This window comes from Vipera berus (assembly GCF_964194415.1).
Source record: "Vipera berus genome assembly, chromosome: 3".
NCBI lineage: Eukaryota > Metazoa > Chordata > Lepidosauria > Squamata > Viperidae > Vipera > Vipera berus.
In genome coordinates, this window is record NC_138204.1 from 207960378 (window position 1) to 207983899 (window position 23522).

General features: G+C 44.1%; 1 protein-coding gene across 1 annotated transcript in view; it reads right to left on the reverse strand.

Moving 5' to 3' along the window:
* NDRG1 (N-myc downstream regulated 1) overlaps nt 1-22406 on the reverse strand; it is a 49290-nt gene extending 26884 nt beyond the window's left edge. The window contains exon 1 of the mRNA XM_081325843.1: nt 22278-22406. The gene's annotated coding sequence lies outside the window, so the exon portion shown is untranslated. The remainder of the gene's footprint in view (nt 1-22277) is intronic.
* Between the last annotated feature and the right edge of the window lie 1116 nt (nt 22407-23522).

The following is a 23522-nucleotide window of genomic DNA, read 5'->3' on the forward strand; positions in this document are numbered from 1 at the left end:
CAGCAGAATTATACAGTAGATAAAATTAAGCAATGTATCTTAGGACAGGGTTGACTCTCATTATTCTGACTCTTTCCCTCTGTGATAATTGGTAGGTGATGACCAAAAAGTAGACGGAACGGAGCCAAGAACCCAACCGATAAAGAAATTCTCATTTACTTTCAAGGTACGGATGATTAAATGGCACCGATATTGCAACTCAGCGGTTAGTTGCAATTAATATAACAGGACCTTCTTAATGATGGGAAACCAGAGCTTCTGTAGAAGGTATTTAGAAGGTAGACTAGTGCAGGGGTAAGCAACCTTGGCTCTTTTATGACTGGTGGACTTCAACTCCCAGAATTCCTGGGCCAGCACGGCTCAGCTTGGAAACTCTCCCTTTCCCCTCAGCATGGCTGGCTCAGGAATTCTGGGAGTTGAAGTCCACGAGTCATAAAGCGGCCTAGGACTAGGCCAGGGGTAGGCAACCTTGGCTCTTTTATGACTCGTGGACTTCAACTCCCAGAATTCCTGAGCAAGCATGGCTCAGCTTGGAAACCTCTCCCTTTCGCCTCAGCCTGGCTGGCTCAGGAATTCTGGGAGTTGAAGTCCACCAGTCATAAAAGAGCCAAGGTTGCCTACTCCTGGTCTAGGAGTAGGTAACTTTGAGGAATCCATGGGAATATTTGACATTTTCAGATTATATGATGGCGTTTTCACAGTACAACAGTTAGAACTGACCTGTCCAGTTCTACAAAACACATGTAAAAGGAAAATGCCTAGATGACATGTCCACCCTCCTGCATGTTTCACCCCATTTTATTGTGCTGTTCACTTCCTCTCCGCCAGAAACCTTGGACACATTTCTGAACAAGGATCTCAGGAGAGGAAACCCAACATTTTGGTTTCTAAAAAACGCCAGTGCTGCTGATGTTAAGTCTTTGAGATGTCCTTGTAAACTAATACAATTTGGGAGGCTGTATCACAGCAGGAAAGACTTCCTTTGCATTTATTTTGAATTTAAATAATCTAAAATAAAACAAAGCCAGAGAGGAAGGAACTTGGTGGTCACCCAAGGTTGTGTTCGTGAACTCCAGGCTATCTAGAGTTTGGTAGACATTCCAAGAAAGAGGAGGACAGAGGATTGAGATTACTGTTATCAAGGGACATTACTCAAAACATAAAGTAAGTTTTGATTTCCCTTCCCCAAATTAAGAGAAACCGGATGAGGATTGAGTATTAGAAGAACTCCATGGTCTAACATTGTGAGCTGAACACGTCAATCTCCTCATTTCAAGTAAATCACATAAAATTAACGAACAAAACCAGGGGAGGACTGAACTCCTACTGTTTTTATAGCAGGGGGTCCTGACAGAACAAGTTTCCTGACCGCAAAACACATAATGAAGTTCCGCCACAGCCAGCGTGGGTTCACTGATAAGGTCTCTCATTAGCTGTCCTTCAAACAAGACAACATGGCCTTTCCATCCGGAGGTCGGTCTGATTCAGGCATCCAAAACAGGATCCGGTCAATTAAGTATGCTTCAAAGTATCGATAAGGATTTCTCCTTTGAAAAAAAACAACAACTGTTTTAAGCTGTGTTAAACTGAGGCCAAGCTAGCTAGCCTTCCTTCCTAAGGGGGGGGAAAAATGAAACTTTGGTCATTTCATCAGGATCCCGCAAAGTATTGGTACTGCTTTGTAAAACCCTAGTTAAGACCAGACCTGGAATACTGCAGCCAGTTTTGGTCACCATACTACAAAAAAGATGTTGAGACTCTTGAAAAAGTTCAGAGAACGGCAACTAAGACGATCAAAGGCCTGGAGACTATTTACTTACTTATTTATTTATTTATTTATTTTAATCCCATTTATATCCCGCCCTTCTCCGAAGACTCAGGGTGGCTTACGAAGAACGGCTGCAGGACTTGGGTTGGGCTAGTCCAGGGGTAGGCAACCTTGGCTCTTTTATGATTCGTGGAGGCTCAGGAATTCTGGGAGTTGAAGTCCACGAGTCATAAAAGAGGCAAGGTTGCCTACCCCTGGGCTAGTCTAAAGAAAAGAAGAAATAGGGGAGACATGATAGCAGTGTTCCAGTATCCGAGGGAATGCCGCAAGGCAGAGGGGGCCAAGTTATTCTCCAAAGCACCAGAAGGAAGGACGAGAAACAACGGTTGGAAACTGATCAGCGAGAGAAGCAACCTGGCATTAAGGAGAAACTTCCTAACAGTGAGGACAATTAACCGTTGGAACAGCTTGCCTCCAGAAATCATGGGCGCTCCATCACTGGAGGTTTTTAAGAAGAGACTAGACCAGGGGTAGGCAACCTTGGCTCTTTTATGACTCGTGGACTTCAACTCCCAGAATTCCTGAGCCAGCAGAAATTGGCTGGTTCAGGAATTCTGGGAGTTGAAGTCCACGGGTCATAAAAGAGCCAAGGTTGCCTACCCCTGGACTAGACTACTCACTTGTCTGAAATGGCATAGGTTCTCCCGCTTGCGCAGGGGGCTGGACTAGAAGACCTCCAAGGTCCCTTCCAGCTCTTCTCTATTCTATCATAAAGAAGGACAGAATACCAAACCAGAAAAAAAAAAGAACAATCGACCACATGGACCGCTTTCTTCTTGCCTCCAGAGGGAGTTCAGAGCACACCGAGAAACTATTTGGAGCTCAGGCACCTTCAGAGAATCCAAGGACAGAGGTCCCTTACGGCTGTTTCCGGCAATATAAATCACATGCATGCCTTGTAAATCCAGCTTGTGGCTAATATGGAGTGCACGTAAACAAGATAACACTCCTACCCCATACAAAAATACCTCGTAAAATAAGAAATAGTTCTTTAAAGAAAAAAATTTCATGCACAATCTGTTCTGGTGCGGTGCCTGCCAGATAATTTAACACTGGGCTCGCCTTCTGACTAAAAGCTGCACGCCCATCATTTGCACACAAAGACATCTGGAGCACTTTGGTCTGGGGAAAAGCTATTTGCTACCTTCCGCATCTCAGGGAGACGGGCGCATCGCTAGCTCTGTTTTAGTCCCTTTTATCGGGGATGATTCTCGAGGTAGCGTGAAAAAGGCAAGCCAAACTAAGAATCCCACGTCAGGAGTCCTTTTATTGAAACAGATATAGCAGCTGAATCTTGCAAGCAATGGATGGAAACTAGCCAAAGAAAGAAGCAACCTAGAACTAAGGAGAAACTTCCTGACAGTTAAAACAATTGACCAGTGGAACAACCTGCCTCCAGAAGCTGTGGATGCTCCAACACTGGACGTTTTTAAGAAGAGACTGGACATTCATTGTCTGAAATGGTATAGGGCAGTGATGGCGAACCTTTTAGAGACCAAGTGCCCAAACTGCAACCCCAAACCCACTTACGTATCATCAGGTGTCGGGTGGATGTGGTCCATTGGGTGGGCGTGGCCCATTGGGTGGATGTGGCGGTGGTAGTAACGGCAGACTGGGTGGGACTAAAAAATTCAATCAATCAATTCCAACTTTGCAAGATCTTTTTTTTCCTTATGAGAAGTTGAAATTGATTGATTAAACTTATTTTTTTTTGCACATGGCAGCGGAGGCCTAAAACGAAAAGGTTTGATAAAACCCAGCTGAAGGCCTAGGACTGGGGTGACAGCGCGTGTGCCCACAGAGAGGGCTCTGCGTGCCACCTTTGGCCTGCGTGCCATAGGTTCGCCACCACGGGTATAGGGTTTCCTGCCTGAGCAGGGGGTTGGAGCAGATGACCTGCAAGGTCCCTTCCAACTCTTTATTATTTTGAATGTGCTTCCTTCCTCCCTCTTTTCATTTTTGTGTGAATTGGGCAGCGGCTTGTCTGAGATGTTTTCTCAAGTTACTTTCTTGGATGGGGCTCAAGCCCCTCTTATCTGACCACTGCTTTAGTAATGGCTCTCCCTGCCTTCGTGGCCATTCCCGCTGGCCTCCATGTTTAATTTTATTTAATCCCATTTTTATAACCCGCCCTTCTCTGAAGACTCAGGGCGGCTTACAATTTAAGCACAAATCAAATGTGCTTAGCAATAGCCTTCATTCTATGTATATGCCTGCTTATTAGGGTTTTCGCCCCCCCCCCCAAGCGGCATTATTACAAAGTCAGCTTATTGACCCCAACAATCTGGGTCCTCATTTTACCTACCTCGGAAGGATGGAAGGCTGAGTCAACCTTGAGCCTGGTAGGACTCGAACCTGCACTAATTGCAGGCAGCTGGTGTTACTTAAGGAGGCATTAGCCCACTGCTCCACCAACCTCACCTGCAGATTTGAAGGCTGAACATCCAAGCCTCAGCATCTTCAGGATACAGAAGGTTGCAGTTAAAGAAATAGAAAGATTTTGAATATAAATGAAGATTAGTTTTAAGAGGTCTGAACCCCTCAAGTAATGTTGCATGCCTTCTTTCTTTTTTTCCCTTTTGTGTTTGGTTTTTGGACACAAGAATATATAAAAATGTTGGGATGGTTTACATAAAAGAAATGTTTTCTCCGTTTTGTCTCCCCCCCCCCCTTGTTTTTCTTTAAGATATGAGAAATGTAAAAACGTGATAGCTTGTATGAGGAAAAAAAGACTTAAATACTTAAGTGTAACTAATTTTGAGAAAATCTTAACCAGAAAGAATGTTTTGAATACTGTGGGGAAAACAAATTTGAATAAGAATGTAAACAGGATTTATGACGAGGCAATCAAGATGATTAATGAAAAAAAGCTTTATATCGATGTGGTTATTATTCGCAGAAACGTGAGAAAAATGTTTATATTCAATTGTCATTTATTTGAATAAGAACTGTATTAATTTAAGGTTGGCAAAAGAGAATATTATTGGAAGAAGAGGAAATCCAGTAAAGCTATTATATGGACTATAGACTTAACTGTTATTGTTTTTTAAACATTAACCCAGACAACATGATGTTTACCAAATATTAAGGCGTATGTTAAAAGGTTGCAGCCTATATGCCTACCACTTCCTTCCTCCAGAATCCCAGCTCACAGAGTGAATGTGTGCATGCAGAATAGTAGAATGTGACAAACCTGTTCCCTTCAGAAGCCTTCCACACCAAACAATGTTCAGTGTCGAGCTGAACAGGCCATAGCCATCACATAAACATGTGCTTTGCACATCAAAATAGGATTCATGGTTTGCATGAAGAGAATCGTGGCTTCTCGTTTCTGGTTCTGTGTGCACGCAGCCCCAGGGGTATGTTGACTATTGACAGCAATGCTCAACAGTGCAGGAATCCAACTTAAGTGGGTGGCTTGATTAACAAACCTTGATTAAGCAAAAAGATGACTTGCTATCATGCGCGAATCTGGCCAGACAGCCCAGGCGGATGGACCCCAGCATGCTGCTCCCCTCACACCACGTCCCATATTTTTTTGGGTGCCTTTACACATGGCTGCCGCATCATGGGTGAACTACCCCATACATTTGGGGAATGGAATTAAATAAGCAATCAAGGCTTCCTGAGCAAACGTGGAGATGATACCTCACACAGGGCCAAGAGAATTGCCCAGCTGGGCAGGCTCAAAATGATCCACTTCTTAAGCAATTCAGGATTATATAAGGATCCATCCAAGGATCAGGAGGTGATCGTGCCATTTCTAACCACGGGAAATGAATCACTTGAACTACACCGGCACACAGGTCTTTTTCTGGCAGGTGACTAACTTATCGGCTGCTGTGATTCGCTTAACAACTGTGGCCAGAAAGGTTGTAACTGGGGGCAAAACCCACTTAACAACAGAAATTTGGGGCTCAATTGTCATCATAAGTTGAGGATTACCAACACAACAACAACAATAATGTTGGAAGGGACCTTGGAGGTCATCTAGTCCAACCCCCTGCTCAGGCAGGAAACCCTATACCATTTCAGACAAATGCAGTCCAGCTCTTGTCTACTGTCCAGCTATACTGGCCTTCAACTCTCCTCATAGCTAAACTAATTAAGCAGACTTTGCTTTCCTTGTGCTCCAGGGCATGCTGGGAGTTGCAGTCCAACATACTCAGAAGAGCAGAGGCTTGGGAAATGCTGGCTCGGGAAAGTTTAAACAGTGTCAACTCTTTCGTTAGAGCGAAGCCAAGACACCATTTTTAGACCTGTTTATTGTCTGCACAACGGGCACTCAGCTTTATAAATGTCAGCACTGTATAACCAAAGGCAACCAAAGACTTAACTTTGAATGTTAAGAATCAAGAGATCAATTTGTCAAGTTCCCTGTGTTGGCTCCAAAAAGCCAAGATGAACAAGATACAGAAAATATTAGGAGCTACATGGCAACCCACCACCACCACCACCACCACCAAGCCAATTCCATGTTATGGCTAACTGTTTGCTCAAGTTTGGGGAATAGATTTTATGCCCTAATATTTCAGAACATAATATTCTTATGTCTATTATCCGAGATAAATGTCCCTTCCTTTCTATTTGTTCTAGTTCTCTATCTTTACTGTAACTGCAACCTGGAATCCCAAATTCTACAAATAATTAGAAGGCTGAGTCCACAATTAAGTTCAGTGTGCTGCCTTATATTAAACCACAGATTGCTGAACTATCATGGCACGATGCAAGGTGGGTCTTTCTTGCAAGCTACGCCATTTTACCCTCAAAATCTAAACATTTTGTCTTTCATTTGACCTAGTGTCCAAATATATCTCTTTCCAATATTATTTAGGGAACAGGTCATCTAGCTTCCCCAATAATGACCATCAATGCAATGTTTAAAATATTTGAATACGGAGTTTTCAAAGAATCACAAGAGTTGGAAGAGGCCAGCAGAAGTCCTCAAGGTTAACCTCATCTTGGTTCTCCATCCCTTTACATTTCATCCACCAAAGAATGCAAATTGTTCACAGTGTCAGTCAGCTGTTTCAATCCCTCTTCCCAGTACATCAGTGAGGGAGATGGCACACAATACCCCAAAGCAATGTGGTTCAAGCCATATGGGGGACATCCAGGTTCAAGTCTATCTTCCACCATGGAAGCTCACCATCTTAAGTTACCTGACAGGATTAGGGGGGGGGGATGGGAGGAGGAAGAGTTACTTGGATTGTACCACACTGTGGTATATTGGATACCAGTTTGTGACTAGGTGCAATTCAAGTTGTAGTAATAACCTATATAGTCTTGGGGACAGCATACCTACAGGACTGCATCTTTGCTCCTAAGAATCTGGAAAGTTCTGAAAAACTGGCTTTGGTCCCAGGCCTGGAGTTGATGTATCTTTGTTTGATTTTTGTTTTCTGTGAGTTCAGTCTGGCCTGTCCGCTTGGCTTAAATGTTTTAATCTGCTTTTATAGCATGCTACCCAGATTCTATTGAACTTGAATAAATCTGCGTTAAGAATCCCCACAACGTGAGGTGGTGGGAGAGTATCTGGAAGCAAGTATGCTCTGGCAGTGCTCCCCACAATAACAGAGTTGGAAGGGACCTTGGAGGTCTTCTAGTCCAACCCACTGCTCAGGCAGGAAACCCTATACCATTTCAGATAAATGGCTGTTCAATCTTTTCTTGAAAACCTCCAGCGATGGAGCACCCACAACTTTTGGAGGCAAGCCGTTCCACTGATTAATTGTTCCCACTGCTGGAAATTTCTCCTTAGTTCTAGGTTGCTTCTCTCCTCGATTAGTTTTACAAGTTGGTCCATAAGATTTGGTTGATTCAGTTGGTTTAGAAGAACAGTCAAAGTTTAGTTATTAGAGCCATAATGCTATGGAAGATGCTGCTAACCATGTTGCTTATTAATGTTCTCTATGTGACCTTTTTGTGACCTGACTTTGATTAAAGCAACAGAAAATCACTTGTATTCTAAAGTAAAATAAAATGTCAACCGTCACCTCAGACTTGCTTGTGCTTCATGGTGACAGTCTGCCAAAGACTCTGGGGAGGATGGAGAGGAGGGGGAGATGCTGGAGGGGAGGGGAAAGCAAAAGTAACTTCTGTATCACCCAGAGACGCTGCTTCAAGGTCACCTGGCTGGGAGAAGAAGGCAGCTCCATACCAACCTATGCACCAAGTGATCATTCTGAAAACATCTTGTTTGGACCTGATTGGTCGTGGGAGGAGGGGGAGGTCAGCAATGGGAGGCAATTAAGGGAGGGAAAAGTTGAATTTAGGGATTTGGGCATGCAATTCTCAGTTCTGACTATGTAACACACTTGACTTCTAATAAAACTATACCTTTCTCAGTATCTTTCACACTCACCCGCTTGGGGTGTGTGTGAAAGCCCTAATAAGCAGGCATATACATAGAATGAAGGCTACTGCTAAGCTTGTAAGCCGCCCTGAGTCTTCGGAGAAGGGCGGGATATAAATGGAATTAAAATAAAATAAATAAAATAAAATAAATGGAGCCAAGGATCTTACCTATTTAGAACTTTAAGTAGTGGAAGGTCTGACAATAAACTTGTTTACTTGTACCAACTCAGAAGGTCCCACAAAACGAAAAAATAACATAACCCAATGTCCTAACTTCCAAATGTCTCTTTTAGGCTACCCACCATATAACTGTTTGAGGGAAGGAACGCTACCAAAGAAAGCAAGAAATCTGCAATTACAGTTTCACTGAGGATTGCTGCTCGCAATATAAATTTTAGGAACAGAAGGCAGCGCTGGACTGGAAGAAAAAAAAACCATTTGCAACATGCTAAATAAAACAGCTGCCCAAAATCTGATTATTTTTTTAAAAAAAAATCTGCCTCCAGATAACACACTACACTGCAAATCTATTTATTTTCCCAGCAGTTAAATAGTATTTCTCTAGGATTTTATCCTTTTATTAGGGTGATAGAAGACAGAGGAACACACACACACACACACACACACAAATCAGTTCTATCTATACCCACACACCCAATAATAGTTTGTACATGCCAAATTTTTGGAATTGCACAAAACAGCTAATTTTCAAGCTCTGTGTGTACCGCTGATGCTTCTAGGGAAATAAAACAAAAAGTCCATTGTTTTTCAGTGATGATTTCTGCATCTGACACAAGTCTGTTCCACTTGTCCATTCATCTTTGCTGGAATCTATTTTCGGCAAGTTTTTAATCTCTTAATAATCTTTTCAAATGCATCAAATGATTTCTTAGTTTACCCTCTTTGAGGGAAGGGAGGGGATAAACACTCGCCTCCAAAGATAATGGCAGATGTTTGATGGCTCTATGGTTTTTCGGGGTGTGTGTGTGTGTGTGTGTGTGTGAGAGAGAGAGAGAGAGAGAGAGAGAGAGAGCATCTGATTTTGAGGAAGTCATTTAATTATTGAAAGCCTTATCAAGGAACTGAAAAGCAAGCAACATTTAGTAAACAGAAAGTTTAAGACTGCAGGAGCCATCAAACAAAGCAGCAACGTTACGCCTTGAACATTCTGGACTATTGATGCCGTGTTTATTCATTTCATTTTTTATTTTTCTGCCAATTGCCTTGACCAGTTTTAATTTCAGAAGAAGACAGACCTAACACTCGTTACAAAATGGAATAAATTTCAAGCAGAGTAGAACACACCAGATTAGAAATAAGTCTGAAGCTTTTGGGCAAATTTAGCTACAGCTGCTTTCTGCTTCCGGACCTCAATGCACAGCAAATTCTGTAGCAACCAGCCTTTTTCTCCCTGAGCAAACAAGTGGCCTTACCTATTGCACTTGGTCAGATCCCTGATATTTTTACAAGCTATTTTCTTTCTGAACTAATCCAGCAGAGTTCATTTGAGCAATCTCTGAGTTTCCTCTAAAACCCAACCACTTTAAAAAAGACTTTGCATTTCTCTGCTGGGGAAAAAAACAACATTCTCTTAGCAGGAGTATCTCAGTGCATGCTCTCCTTGGGCCAACATGAGCAAATATCACTTTCTAACCTTTATAAACATGACCTAGATGCAGGCTGCAAAGATTAATGAGCCTGAACGCACCCACTGCACCAAACAATTCTGGCTGTGGGTGAAATTGATCAGCAAATTTTCCTTCTCTGAGTAAAGTTCAAAAGCCCTGTTAAGATTAAGGACTTTGCCCATCACATGGAAATCTTTCATGTGTAGACTTTCTGCATAGAGTCAAATAAAGCCAAATCAAGGCGGTCACCATTCCTAAGGCCCGCTAAATAAGCCAAGACATTGAAATCAGTGACTTTAGGAGCATTTCCAAACTATGTTATCTCTTCACCTTGAGAGAGTGCAATCAAATTTAGAGTAGGTAAATTCCAGTTCTCAAACCGGGGTCTACTGCAGTGTTTCTCAACCTCAGCAATTTTGAGATGCGTGGACTTCAACCTCCAGGATTCCCCAGCTAACATGTTGCCAAGGTTGAGAAATACTAGTCTACACTATATTTAACTAGTGTGGTAGATGAGTAGACGTTAAGACTTGTGAAATCTATCTTTCCCACTGCTTCTGCTAAAAACTCAAGATGTACCATCTGAAAATCAGATACAAAACGGTATCTTAATGTTGAAGGAAAAATCTTCCTCAGGGTCCAGTCCAAGCCGGGAATCAACAACATGGCGACTGCTTTAGAAAAAAGGTTGTAGTTTATTGAAGAGGATAAGAATAAAGAGAGCCAGACAGAAAGATGGCTCTGGACAAAAAAGAGTGTGAGCACATGTAGTAGGGAGTGGATTTTTATACCTTCTGGGGTTCTTGAGCTTGTTTCCTGTTCCTTTTTGAGGCTTTGTATTTCCTGTGTCAAGGACTTTGACCTGAGTCTTAGTGGGCCTTTCTGGCATTCTGGTGGTGATGGGTTAATCCTATTATGTCCTGTCTTAGAGTTTGGGTGGGGGTATCTAAAAGGGACGCGGTGGCTCAGTGGGTTAGGACGCTGAGCTTGTTGATCAGAAGGTCGGCAGTTTGGCGGGTTGAATCCCGAGTGCCGCGTAACAGAGTAAGCGCCTGTTACTCGTCCCAGCTTCTGCCAACCTAGCAGTTTGAAAGCACGTAAAAATGCAAGTAGAAAAATAGGGACCACTACGGTGGGAAGGTAACAGCGTTCCGTGCGCCTTTGGCGTCTAGTCATGCCTGTCACATGACCACAGAGACGTCCTGGGACAAGCACTGGCTCTTTGGCTTTGAAACGGAGATGAACACCGGCCCCTAGAGTTGGAAACGACTAGCACGCATGTGTGGGGGAACCTTTACCTTTACCTTTTATCTAGATTTTAGGTGTCTTTGTCTTCTTTAGCTTCTAGCTGGAGGCCTCCAACCTTCCTGAATGAATTATTACATCTGCATTTCTACAGAGTTGGTTTCTGCTTGGGGGAGGGAGACTTGGGGCTATTAAAAAAAACTGGGCATGCTTTTCTGCCTCTTTAAGATCCTTTGAGTAAATATAACATTCTGACCTTTTAATATTTCCTTCTCTGGGGGGGGGAGGCTGACTTCCTACATTAAGAAGGGATGTATTGAATTATGAAGCAAGGTTTTTCTATGCAGATACTCAAAACAGGGCAAGGCATCAAGTCATGGTTTTGACATCAAGTCCTTGATCTCCGCGATAGAAGTACAGTACAGTACTTTCTGTTGGCGATATTGCTCAACTACTGGGGTCAGAAATCTGATCTCATCCAGCCCAGCAGAGATCTAACGTCTGCAAAAGCCACCATGTGCCCATATAATTAACAACAAATCTAATCTGCAGATTGCAAATAGTTTTATCCTGCATTCCATGCTTCTCAAATGAAGATAAGGGTCCCAAGTCCTACAGTGAATGTTATTTCCACTCAATGATCAGCAAATCAGATTAACACATTTTAATTCAATAAACACTGGCCCCAAAACTCCCAGAGCAGAATTTCCCTCTGTCGCTCTTAGCACTGGGATGATTTTAATTCTTTCACATTCACATTCCCAACATGGAAGTTAAAGCACCACTTGTTTCCCATCTTTATAGTGGATATATTAAGAAAACCAAGATCATGGCATCCGGCCCTCTCAATTCCTGGCAAATAGATGGGGAGGAAATGGAGGTAGTGACAGATTTTATTTTCCTGGGCTCCAAGATCACTGCAGATGGGGACTGTAGCCAAGAAATTAAAAGATGATTGCTCCTGGGGAGGAAAGCCATGGCAAATCTAGACAGCACACTAAAAAGCAGAGACATCACCCTGTCAACAAAAGTGCGTATAGTCAAGGCTATGGTCTTCCCAGTTGCAATGTATGGCTGTGAAAGTTGGATCATAAGAAAGGCTGAGTGCCAAAGAATTGAAGCCTTTGAACTATGGTGCTGGAGAAGACTCCTGCGAGTCCCTTGGACTGCAAGGCGATCAAACCGGTCAGTCCTAGAGGAGATCAACCCTGACTGCTCTTTAGAAGGCCAGATCCTGAAGTTGAAACTCAAATACTTTGGCCACCTAATGAGAAGGAAGGACTCGCTGGAGAAGAGCCTAATGCTGGGAAAGGTTGAGAGCAAGAGAAGAAGGGGACGGCAGAGAATGAGCTGGCTGGATGGAGTCACTGAAGCAGTAGGCGTGAGCCTAAATGAACTCCAGAAGATGGTAGAGGACACGAAGGCCTGGAGGAATGTTGTCCATGGGGTCGCGATGGGTCGGACAAGACTTCACAGCTAACAACAACATAGTGGATATAATCAGGAATCAAGACTTTTGCAACTGAAAAATTTTAGACTAGGATCAAACTCCCAGAATTCCCAGCCATCAGGGAGACCGCTTGGGAATTCAGTCCCAACACAACTGGAACACAACACAAGTAACTGTGCTGCATGCGGCATAATAAAATAGTTGAGGCAGAACCATTCTGGTAAGCAAAGCCACCAAAGTCAGCAGGAAAATTTCTTTTACTTTGTTTAAAACGTACTTGTGATACGTAACACAGTAAAGTAGCCACAAGAGAAAAAAAAATTGCATGAAAAAAATTCAAGCTACCGAAAAAGGGTAGGCTCATTTATGGAATATGAAGTTCCGCAAAGACATTCCCCGTATGTCCAAAGTATGAATTTTCTGATAGGATACCACATCTGTACGTCTGATTCTATAAACCTTGTGTGTTCTTTTATTACCCAACTGCGGCCATGGCGTCGAAACTTTATCACAACTTTCCAGCTCAACAAACCCCAAATTAATCAAACCTTTAACCTTGTCAGTACTTTTCCCTCTTCCAGTCTAGGCGGCCACCTGATTAAATGCTTTAGATGCTGGCCAAAGTTGAAGTTTGCAAGAGTTAGGTAAGATCTGCAGGACGATGTTAATGGTAATTAAAAAACAACAACCATTAGTTGCTCTTCAACCACAATTAAAAATTACACAAGAACACAACATAAAAGTCTCCTGGGTGCTCTCCAGACAGTTGGGAACAATTCATCAGCAAGGAATGGTAAGAAGGCACCAGGAAGGCTGGAGGCGGAAATGCTGAGACATCATAAACTGCATATGCTAAACATTCCTGAAAACGATCAAAAGGGTCGGATTCAGGATAACTTGAGCAAAGTGTTGCACAAAGTTGCTTTACAATTGGCAATGTAACCCATCAGGGGACAGTCAAGAACAGGCAAGTGGCAACATGAGCACACAGACAGACAGACACACACACACAGATAAACCGACACACACACACACACACACCCCTGGATTTATCCTTATAGGACCTATTTTTATTTTTTAAAATATATTTTATTGATTTTTTTTACAATAAGTCTTTAGCGCTTAGTAAACAGTGTGTTGTCTGGTTCATATATTTAAAGAACAATCAGTAATAATTTCTATAGTTCCATACTCAATATACTGTATTAATGATATATTTCCCTGATCTTCTCTTCTTACAGTTAACATTCTTCTTTTGTCAACAATAAACAAGTACAGTTCCTAATACTTTCAATACATACCAGGTTGGATATACACATTTTTCCTTGTGCTTGTAGAGATAAAAGTAACATCAACATGCCATATAACATCTTTTCTGATCGGTTTATGCTTCAACTGTATTTGTAAAAGTCATCTTAATGAGTCACTCTATATGTCCTGTTTTCAATTACCGATTCGGCACTGTTGAACTTCCTGGTGGCATTTAACGTATGCTATTACTTCCTTACTAAAGTGGATCACAACATGATTCCTGACCCACAAGGACTGAGCATGCACCGTGACAGGCTACCAACCCCAACACAAAGTACGGCCGGATCCGTGGTCCTCTCTGGGCTTAGTTGTTTATTGTAGTCGTTCCATTACCAAACTAGGTAACGTCATCAGTGCTAGGTTAGGTTAGGCTAGCACTGATGTTTTCTTAGTTGAGTAATGAAACATCTGCAAGAATCCTCTCCAAGCCCCGAGAGCACCAGGGAGCCCACAGATCAACCCTGAGCTTGCAAGTATTCTCTTCCTTGACCCAGGATTTGCAATTTGGATTCTAAAGGGACCTGCCACCTTTGCATAACTACTGTAGGCAGAGGATCGAGCAGGCCACATTACTCTGCTTAAGAAGGCAGGAGAAAACAGTGCCGTCCATTTCCCGGGACAGTATTTCTTCTGCCAGGAATCAAGTTTCTTCCCATCCATCACAGTGGACACACGTACAAAATGACATGGATGTCAGCAAAAATTCCCCAGTTAAGACAATTAAGCTGGTGATATCTGGAGCTAAAGAGAAAGGCAGAGGCTGAGAGATATCTTCCAATTGAAACATGGCACACTAAAAAGCAAAGACATCACCCTGCCAACAAAAGTGCGTATAGTCAAGGCTGTGGTCTTCCCAGTTGCAATGCATGGCTGTGAAAGTTGGACCACAAGAAAGGTTGAGTGCCAAAGAATTGAGGCCTTTGAACTCTGGTGCTGGAGAAGACTCCTGCGAGTCCCCTGGACTGCAAGGCGATCAAACCGGTCAATCCTAGAGGAGATCAACCCTGACTGCTCTTTAGAAGGCCAGATCCTGAAGCTAAAACTCAAATCCTTTGGCCACCTAAATGAGAAGGAAGGACTCACTGGAGAAGAGCCTAATGCTGGGAAAGATTGAGGGCAAGAGAAGAAGGGGACGAAAGAGAATGAGGTGGCTGGATGGAGTCACTGAAGCAGTAGGCGTGAGCTTAAGCTGACTCGAGAAGATGGTAGAGGACAGGAACGCCTGGAGGAACGTTGTCCATGGGGTCGCAATGGGTCAGACACGACTTCGCAACAACAACAACTGAATTTTTCACCCTTGTGTAATCCAGAACTTAGCTTTCTCTGATCGGAGCTGGCCGGGGGACAGAAGAACGCCCCTTTTGTCATCTTTCAGGGAAAACAATAGCCGTGTTGTGTAGACGATCTGCCATCCCTTGTTCCTTCGCGTGCACAGAGGACCTTTTCTCTGTTGAATTTCCAAAGCACCCAGGCAAACATTGACTTGAATGAATGCGTTAAGTTTATTCTTTGTGGGACAATCGTTCCTCTCTGCCCAAATGGCCAAAATCAACTGGCTATTTCTTATTCTGGCAGGAGTTCAAAAGATAAAACTGTGTGGAGCGATCGCCAAGCCTCTTCGCTTTCTTCACTCCTTTTCCAAATGGCCTTTTTCTTGATTTCAGCTGTGCTGATTTTAATGCTCAGTCCCTCAGTTTAATGCATGCACTTCCATGCCCAAGATAACCAAAGCTACCGCATCCGTTGCCCAAGTAAAGAATAAAATAAAGACGTGACTTCTTGAAATCATCAAGGCAAACGTCGTTGTTTCAGGAAAAGCACCTTCTCAGTTTGGGCTCTCCTAATTCCCAGAATCCTTCGCTACAATGCTGAGAATCCCCTTTATAGCCAAGAATTATGGGAACTGAATCTATAAAACATCTTGGAAGGCCATTTCGTGGAGAGGATGAGGAGGTCCCATCAAAAGTTCTCCCAGTGTTGCAGCATTCACCGCTTTTGGAGGCAGGTTGTTCCACTGGTTAATTGTTCTAGCTGTCAGGAAGTTTCTCCTTACTTCTAGGTTGCTTCTCTCCTTGATTAGTTTTCATCTGTTGCTTCTTGTCCTGCCTTCAGGTGCTTTGGCGGGAATTATTCTGGGCTCCACCAATTAACCAATGCCAGCTTATGAGACCCAGGAGGCGGCCTTCTCTGTCATCACCTTGCAACAGCCCGCTTGAAAATCAAGATGGCCCCATCTTGTCTTACCTTCTGGTGATCTTTGAAAATCTGGTTCTTTACCCAACCCTGCAAACCTAGAGGAGATCAGTCCTAGAGGAGATCAACCCTGACTGCTCTTTAGAAGGCCAGATCCTGAAGTTGAAACTCAAATACTTTGGCCACCTAATGAGAAGGAAGGACTCACTGGAGAAGAGCCTAATGCTGGGAAAGATTGAGGGCAAGAGAAGAAGGGGACGACAGGGAATGAGGTGGATGGATGGAGTCACTGAAGCAGGAGGCGTGAGCTTAAACGGACTCCAGAAGATGGTAGAGGACAGGAAGGCCTGGAGGAACGTTGTCCATATGGTCGTGATGGGTCGGACACGACTTCGCAACTAACAACAACAACCCAATCCTGGGCCGGTCCCCTTTTATAGTGGCCAGATTATGTAGTTAGGGGCTTTTTTTTGTGGTCTCCCTTCACACACCAGTTGTGTTTTGTGCTACGTGGTGTGTTGGTTTTGGTATATTACTGTTTTAATTTTAGGAAGTTACCCAGAGCAGTTCCAGATATGGGTAGACTAGACTTTTGACTAGCAAAAAGTAAGAACATGCAACCCTCAAGTAGCTAGGAACCATGGGATTTGAAGGACTGAGAGTAACAGGATGTGAAAGGCTCAACGTTAAGCACATAGAAAGCTTTCTTCTAGCTGTCATTTGGTAGGCATAAGAATACTTTTGTTCCCAACCCTGCTTTTTATAGAACAGGGTAACGCGCTGATAATTCAACAAATTCCAGAAATGGAATTAACGCACCCTTGTTTCTTGTGTTTTAACAAGAGGCGATCTGGGCACAATTCCTAAGGCAGCTCATCACAAAAAAGCAACGAAGGGGCCAAGGAACAGTTGCTTGCCACAACTTGTTGCAATCGCAGGAAGGAACCTCCCACAGAGATCGAGCCCTCTTCCAAGGCCAGCCCAACTTGCCAGAGGATTCCAGCTGTTTCAGCTGTTTACCCAAGGAGGGCAAAGGGAATACTGAGCTTTTTGCTGTCCCAAGTGGGAACGGTGAAAGGTTGGCTCTCTTGTGGCCACCCCTTCCCAGCTCAGAAAATCAGGGGAGAAACTTTGCAGGGCCCTCTTCTTACAAGGTTGAGGGCCCCCCCGGATCTGTGGACTTCCAGATGCAAGGAACTCTCCCTTGAGGGATTCACCCGTGTACAAGCAAACTCTTCTTTGCATATTAAGAGCATGCTAACCCCGAGAGAATTCAGTGCCACCTAGAAGGGCAGAACTTAGTGCTGCACCTGGTAATGCAAATGCACCTTCCAGAAGTAACTCAACTTCAACTCCCAGAATTCCCGAGCCACCCTGAGTTGAAATCCACATCTTGGGAGGGTCTTCAGGCAGCTCAAATTTATGCCCTTGAAAGTCCTCACCTGCCTTGAGGAGCCCCGCTGATGTACAGCTTAACTCCCCTCCCAGTCACGGTCACCCTATACAGGTAGTCCTCGACTTACGACCACAATTGAGCCCAACCTTTCTGTTGTGAAATGAGACACTTGGTGAGTTTTGCCCTATTTTACGACCTGTCTTGCCACAGTCGTTAAAGGCCGTTGATAAGTCAGCTACCCGGCTGTGAAGTGAATCCTGCTTCCCCATTGACTTTGCTTGCCAGAAGGTTGCAAAGGGGGAATCACGTGACCTTGGGACACAGCAACGGTCGTAAGTATGAAGCAGTTGCCGAGTGTCTGAATTTTGATCGCACGAGTGTGGCGATGCTACAAAGGTAGCAAGTGTGAAAAAAATGGGTCACAACTCATTGTAACTTTGAACGGTCGCTAAATGAACTGTTGTTAAGTCGAAGACTACCTCTACAGGTAGTCCTCGACTTACGACAGTTCACTTAGGGACCACTCAGTTACACCAGCACTGAAAAAAGTGACTTATGACCGTTTTGCACACTTGTGACCATTGCAACATCCCCAGGGTCATGTGATTTACATTCAGATGCTTGACAATATTGATGATGGTTGCAGTGACCCTGGATCATATGATCACCATTTCCGACCTTTTGACAAGCAAAGCCAATGGGGAAACCAGATTCCCTTAACCGGGTTACTAATTTAACAACTCCAGTGAGTCACTTAGCAAACGTGGCAAGAAAAGTCGTAAAATGGGGCAAACCTCACTTAACACATCTCAATCAGCAACATAAATCTTGGGCTCAATTGTGGTCCTAAGTCGAGGACTACCTGTAGTCTCATCTGATGACCCTTTGCCGGTATTATCTGAGCAGCAACTAACTTCTGGCAACTCAAGCAAACAAATTGTGAACACACCAGTTTGAAAGATTGAACTACACCAGGGGTAGGCAACCTTGGCTCTTATGACTCGTGGACTTCAACTCCCAGAATTCCTGAGCCAGCATGGCTGGCTCAGGAATTCTGGAAGTTGAAGTCCGAGTCATAAAAGAGCCAAGGTTGCCTACCCCTGAACTACACCCTCCAGCAAGAGGCCAGCTGCAATTAAAATAGGCTCCTCCGATGAAAAAAAAAACAGTTGGAAAGAAAGGCTTTCTAATTTGATTTTTTTTTAAAAAAAGTTCCAGGGTATTTAAAATCATGTTCCAGGCTCTGAGAGTCACACTTGAATCTGCTGTTGATTATCTTCAAACTTCATTCAGCGGATACAAATGAATTTCAGTCCGTGTAAAGCCTCTGCAAAGCCTAACAGGTTAACGCTTTATTCCTCTCAAATTCTGCCGTGCTGGAGAAGAATCTCTGCATAGCACGGTCCCCAAATGCTAGATTTAATTATTGGCAGAAAGTGCACGCAGTGTTACCCGATCTTGGAAAAGCTAATAGGATCCACACAGCTGTAAGCTGGATGGGGCACCACCAGGAAATGCTTAGAGATACAGGTTATATGGGAAAATGGAAAAAAAAACAAAACAAAACACTGGAAAGAAATAACAGCAAATAATTTCCTATTTGTTTCCAAGAAAACTACAGAGATTGAAACTGAATACCGTATTTTCCGGCGTATAAGACGACTGGGAGTATAAGACGACCCCCCAACTTTTGAGATGATTTTCATGGGTTTAAAAAGTCATCTTATACGCCGGAAAATATGGTACAACTCAAGGGAAACCTGACATTTGCATGCAAATGGTCGCTGGTATTTGGAAAGCAATGGAATCCTATCGACTTTTTAGTGTTCTTTCTGTACAACATGCTAACTTGAACAGTGCTGGGCAGTACTGGCTCAGCTATTACCTTAATGCCTTGTGTGAACAGGCCCGTTGTTTTAAGACAGTATACAACTGGAACACAGAATGCCATGGAAACATACCACTACATTTTGTTAATTCAGGTTTACTGTGCCGTGGGAATATTTTCAGTTTTTCCTCCCTGTGTTGTACCCTATTAAACAGATAGAGATGGCTAAATACTACAAGAAAACTTATGTTATCTCTAGTGCCCAGTTCAGGGGATTTTTTACTTTGATTTTTAAGAAAATCATCTTCTGGGGTCCTTGTTGCTCTCTGTGCTTGGTTATTTTCTTGCAGACATTTCATTTCCCAGCTAAGTAACGTCATCAGTGCTGGAAGGAAGTGGGATTTGCTCTTTATAAATTTACATGTATATGTAAAGAGAGCAAACCCCACTCCCTTCTAGCACTGACGATGTTACCTAGTTGGGTAATGAAATGTCTGCAAGAAAACAACCAAGGCCAGAGAGCATCAAGGACCCCTCATTTCACCCCTTAAGCTTCAAATATTCACTTCGTTGGCAAAATCAACTCATCTCACATACTGTCATCGAACAGAGTGAACATATCAACCTAAGCCAGCCCAGAGGCACTTTTCAAAGTTAAAACAAGTCACTTAAAATCAGCGTTTCTCAACTTTGGATAACTTTTAAGACGTATAGATTCAACTCCCAGAATTAAGGAGTCTTAATCACATCTTAAGTTGACCCAAAGGCCGAGAAACACTGAACTTAAATGCCCAAAGTCAGACAACCCACAATATGGCAGTCACATCGCCTCAAAAGCAGGTGAATTGGCTTAAATATACTCTGGCACTCTGGAAAAAGCAAAAGAGCAAGGGGAAAAAAAGCAACAGGCTTTTAAAAGACAATCTTGCCTCCCCATCTAAGCCAAGGGACAGGATATTAAAGGAGGGGGGTTCTCTTCCTCCATCGCTTGGGGGGGGGACATTTTATCAAACCACAAAACAATCTGAGAGCTGAATTCAGGTTTTAATTACAGAGAACACACACTTGTCATAAAAACTCTGCTGACCTCACAAAACAAGCAGGACCCCCCCACACCGAGGGGTCCCCCTCATTCATCAAACCCTAGCAGACAAGAGAAGGCTCCCCCCCCTTTTTTTCTCTTTTTTAAAAGAAAAGCTTCAATTGTCAATTTCTTCCCATATTTGCCAGATTTCCTACGAGGCTAAATTTAACTGCTATCAAGGCAGGCAGGCATGCAGTTGGGGCACTCAAAAGTCCATTGGCAGAAGAATGGGGGGAGCAGGGGGGGGGAAGCAGAGGAAAAAAATAATAAAATGAGACAGGATGCCCAACTGCAAAATAAAATCAATTTTTTTGGGGGGGGTTCAGAAATTCAAGTCTGGGGGAAGCAGACGGGAAGAGTTTGGGGGGGCAAACCGAGAGTCCTTTTCTGAAAGGAATGGAGTAAACTGAGAGTGGGGAGGGGACAGGACCAGGTTTGTTTGGCCTCGGACCTCCCCCTCCCCTCTTCTCCAACCGCACGCGGTCCTCCCCCCTCACAACAACCCCACGAGGTCGGTTCACTGCTTTAATTGAACTGGATTCGGAAACAGAACTGGTTAAAGACTGCATGATAAAGTGGGCACAAAATATTCAGGAACCAATCTCGTTGGACACCTGGGAGATAATTTGGGTCAGAAATGTTAAATTTACTCAGGCTCAAAATTTAAGAGAAATTTTTTATAAAATGTTTTATAGAAGGCATCTGGATCCCAAGAAGTTGTCCAACATGTATCCTAATTTACAGTCTAAATGTTGGAGGTGTGGTAGTTTAGAAGCTACCTATTTTCACATGTGGTGGACTTGTAGAAATATAAAAGCTTTTTGGATTAAAATTTGGTGGAACGTTCAAAAGATTTTTAAGAGAAAGATAAAGTTTTCCCCGCAATTGTTTTTATTGGGTATTGTGGTAGATTGTGATGTTAAAGAAACTAACTTGATGTTGAACATGATAACAGCAGCACGGTTACTGGTGGGACAATATTGGAAGAAGGATAGTTTGCCCACTATAGAAGAATGGGTGTTTAAAGTTTTGAATCTTGCAGAAATGTCTAAGATTTCTGCTTATTTGAAAGATCATTCACAGGAAAGATATATTTCAGTTTGGCGGAGATGGATAAATTATATTCAGAACAAATATGGGACTAAAAAGTTCCATTTAGCTTATGAGTACATTTTAGTGGGATATTGTTATTGGTACGTTGTTTGTAGTTAGGTTAAAGGGGAGTTAAAGCACATTATGAATTTGGTTAATTGTATATTATGCATAATTTTTGTTTAGAATATGATTATTGTAACTATAATCCTGTATTTAGCTCCGGGAAGTGGGGGGGGGAAGTGGGTGGGTTTGGGGTGGGAGGGATTTGGGGATATATTGTAAAATTTTGTTTTTGTAAAACTCTTTAATAATAATAATAATAAAAGTCCATTGGCAGAAGAACGGGGGGGGGAAGCGGGGGGGGGAAGCAGAGGAAAATAATAATAAAATGAGACAGGATGCCCAACTGCAAAATAAAATCAATTTTTTTTTGGGGGGGGGGGGTTTCAGAAATTCAAGTCTGGGGGAAGCAGACGGGAAGAGTTGGGGGGGCAAACCGACAGTCCTTTTCTGAAAGGAATGGAGTAAACCGAGAGTGGGTTGGGGACAGGACCGGGTTTGTTTGGCCTTGGACCTCCCCCTCCCCTCTTCTCCAACCACGCGCGGTCCTCCTTCACAACAACCCCGCGAGGTCGGTTCACCAAAGCGCGCGTTGTACCCAGCGCTTGACTCCCTGTCCCATCCTCCCCAGCCAACCCAACCGCCCGTTTGTTTTTCTTTTCCCCTCCCCCCCAGACCTTTCCTCCCTCCCCGTGGAGCGAACTCCCCCAACCGGTCGCGGATGATGGGAACAGGCGCTCCTTCAACGCCCCGGCCAAGAGGGGCGTTAAAAGCGCGACTTCTCTTTCTCTCTCTTTCTCACCTGGGCGGGGAGCCCCTTTCAGACGCTGCGAGACCCCACCGAGCCGGGAATTGAGGGCGAGAAAAGGCGGCGACCCCTCGCCGTCTCCGCGAGTGCGCAAAGGTCTCGACCAACGGATGCTCGCAAACCACCGCCACCCACGCCACCCCACACACTTCTCCTCCGTCCAGCGCCGCGGGAGGAGTATTTATAGGCGGGTTCGCCGGACCACGCCCCGCCCCGCCCAGGGGGCGTTCCTTCGGCCACGCCCCCCGTATCTCCGCCCCGCCAGAGAGGCTCGACCACCCGCGCGCCGCTCCCCGCCCTCCTCGGGCTCCTCCCACCGCCCGCCCCGCGCGCGGGAAAGCGGGCGAGGGAAGGCGCAGGCCGGGCGGCGGGCGCGGTCGGTGGGCGTTAAGAGGGATTTTCGAGGGGAGCAAGAGACCGCGCAAAGGCAGGCAGCGCCAGCTTTTCCGGACTGGCGGCATTCCTCAACCGAGCGCCCTCCGGATACAGGAAGGCGAACGCCCATAATTATCGACTGGCTGGAAGTTAACACGGGAGGGTTCCTTTCAAGCCCCAAAGCTAAACAACGGCGCGCGCGAGAGAGGGGTTCAATTTAGAATTAAGCTATCATCTCTGATAGACGTACATATACATGTTTGTGTGTATATACGCAAATATCTTATCAGAAACACATTCTAACATCAATCTATCGCGTGTGTGTGTGTGTGTGTGTGTGTGTGTGTGTGTGTGTACACATAGTCCACATGTCTAGACATCAATCTCATCTGGTTTTGTGTGTGTGTGTGTGTGTGTGTGTGTGCACGTACACATACTCCACACACGTCTATCAGACATACTGTCATCAATCTATCATCTTGGGTATGTATGTGTAAACACACATACTCTTATGCACACATGTATGTCAGAATGTGATAGATATATTTGTGTATATGTGTGTATACATACATATAAAGGTAAAGGTTCCCCCGCACATGCATGCATGCATGCTAGTCGTTTCCGACTCTAGGGGCCGGTGCTCATCTCCGTTTCAAAGCCGAAGCCAGCGCTTGTCCGAGGACATCTCCGTGGTCATGTGGCCGGCATGACTAGACGCCAAAGGTGTACGGAACACTGTTACCTTTCCACCATAGTGGTCCCTATTTTTCTACTTGCATTTTTACGTGCTTTCGAACTGCTAGGTTGGCAGAAGCTGGGACAAGTAACAGGCACTCACTCTGTTACACGGCACTTGGGATTCGA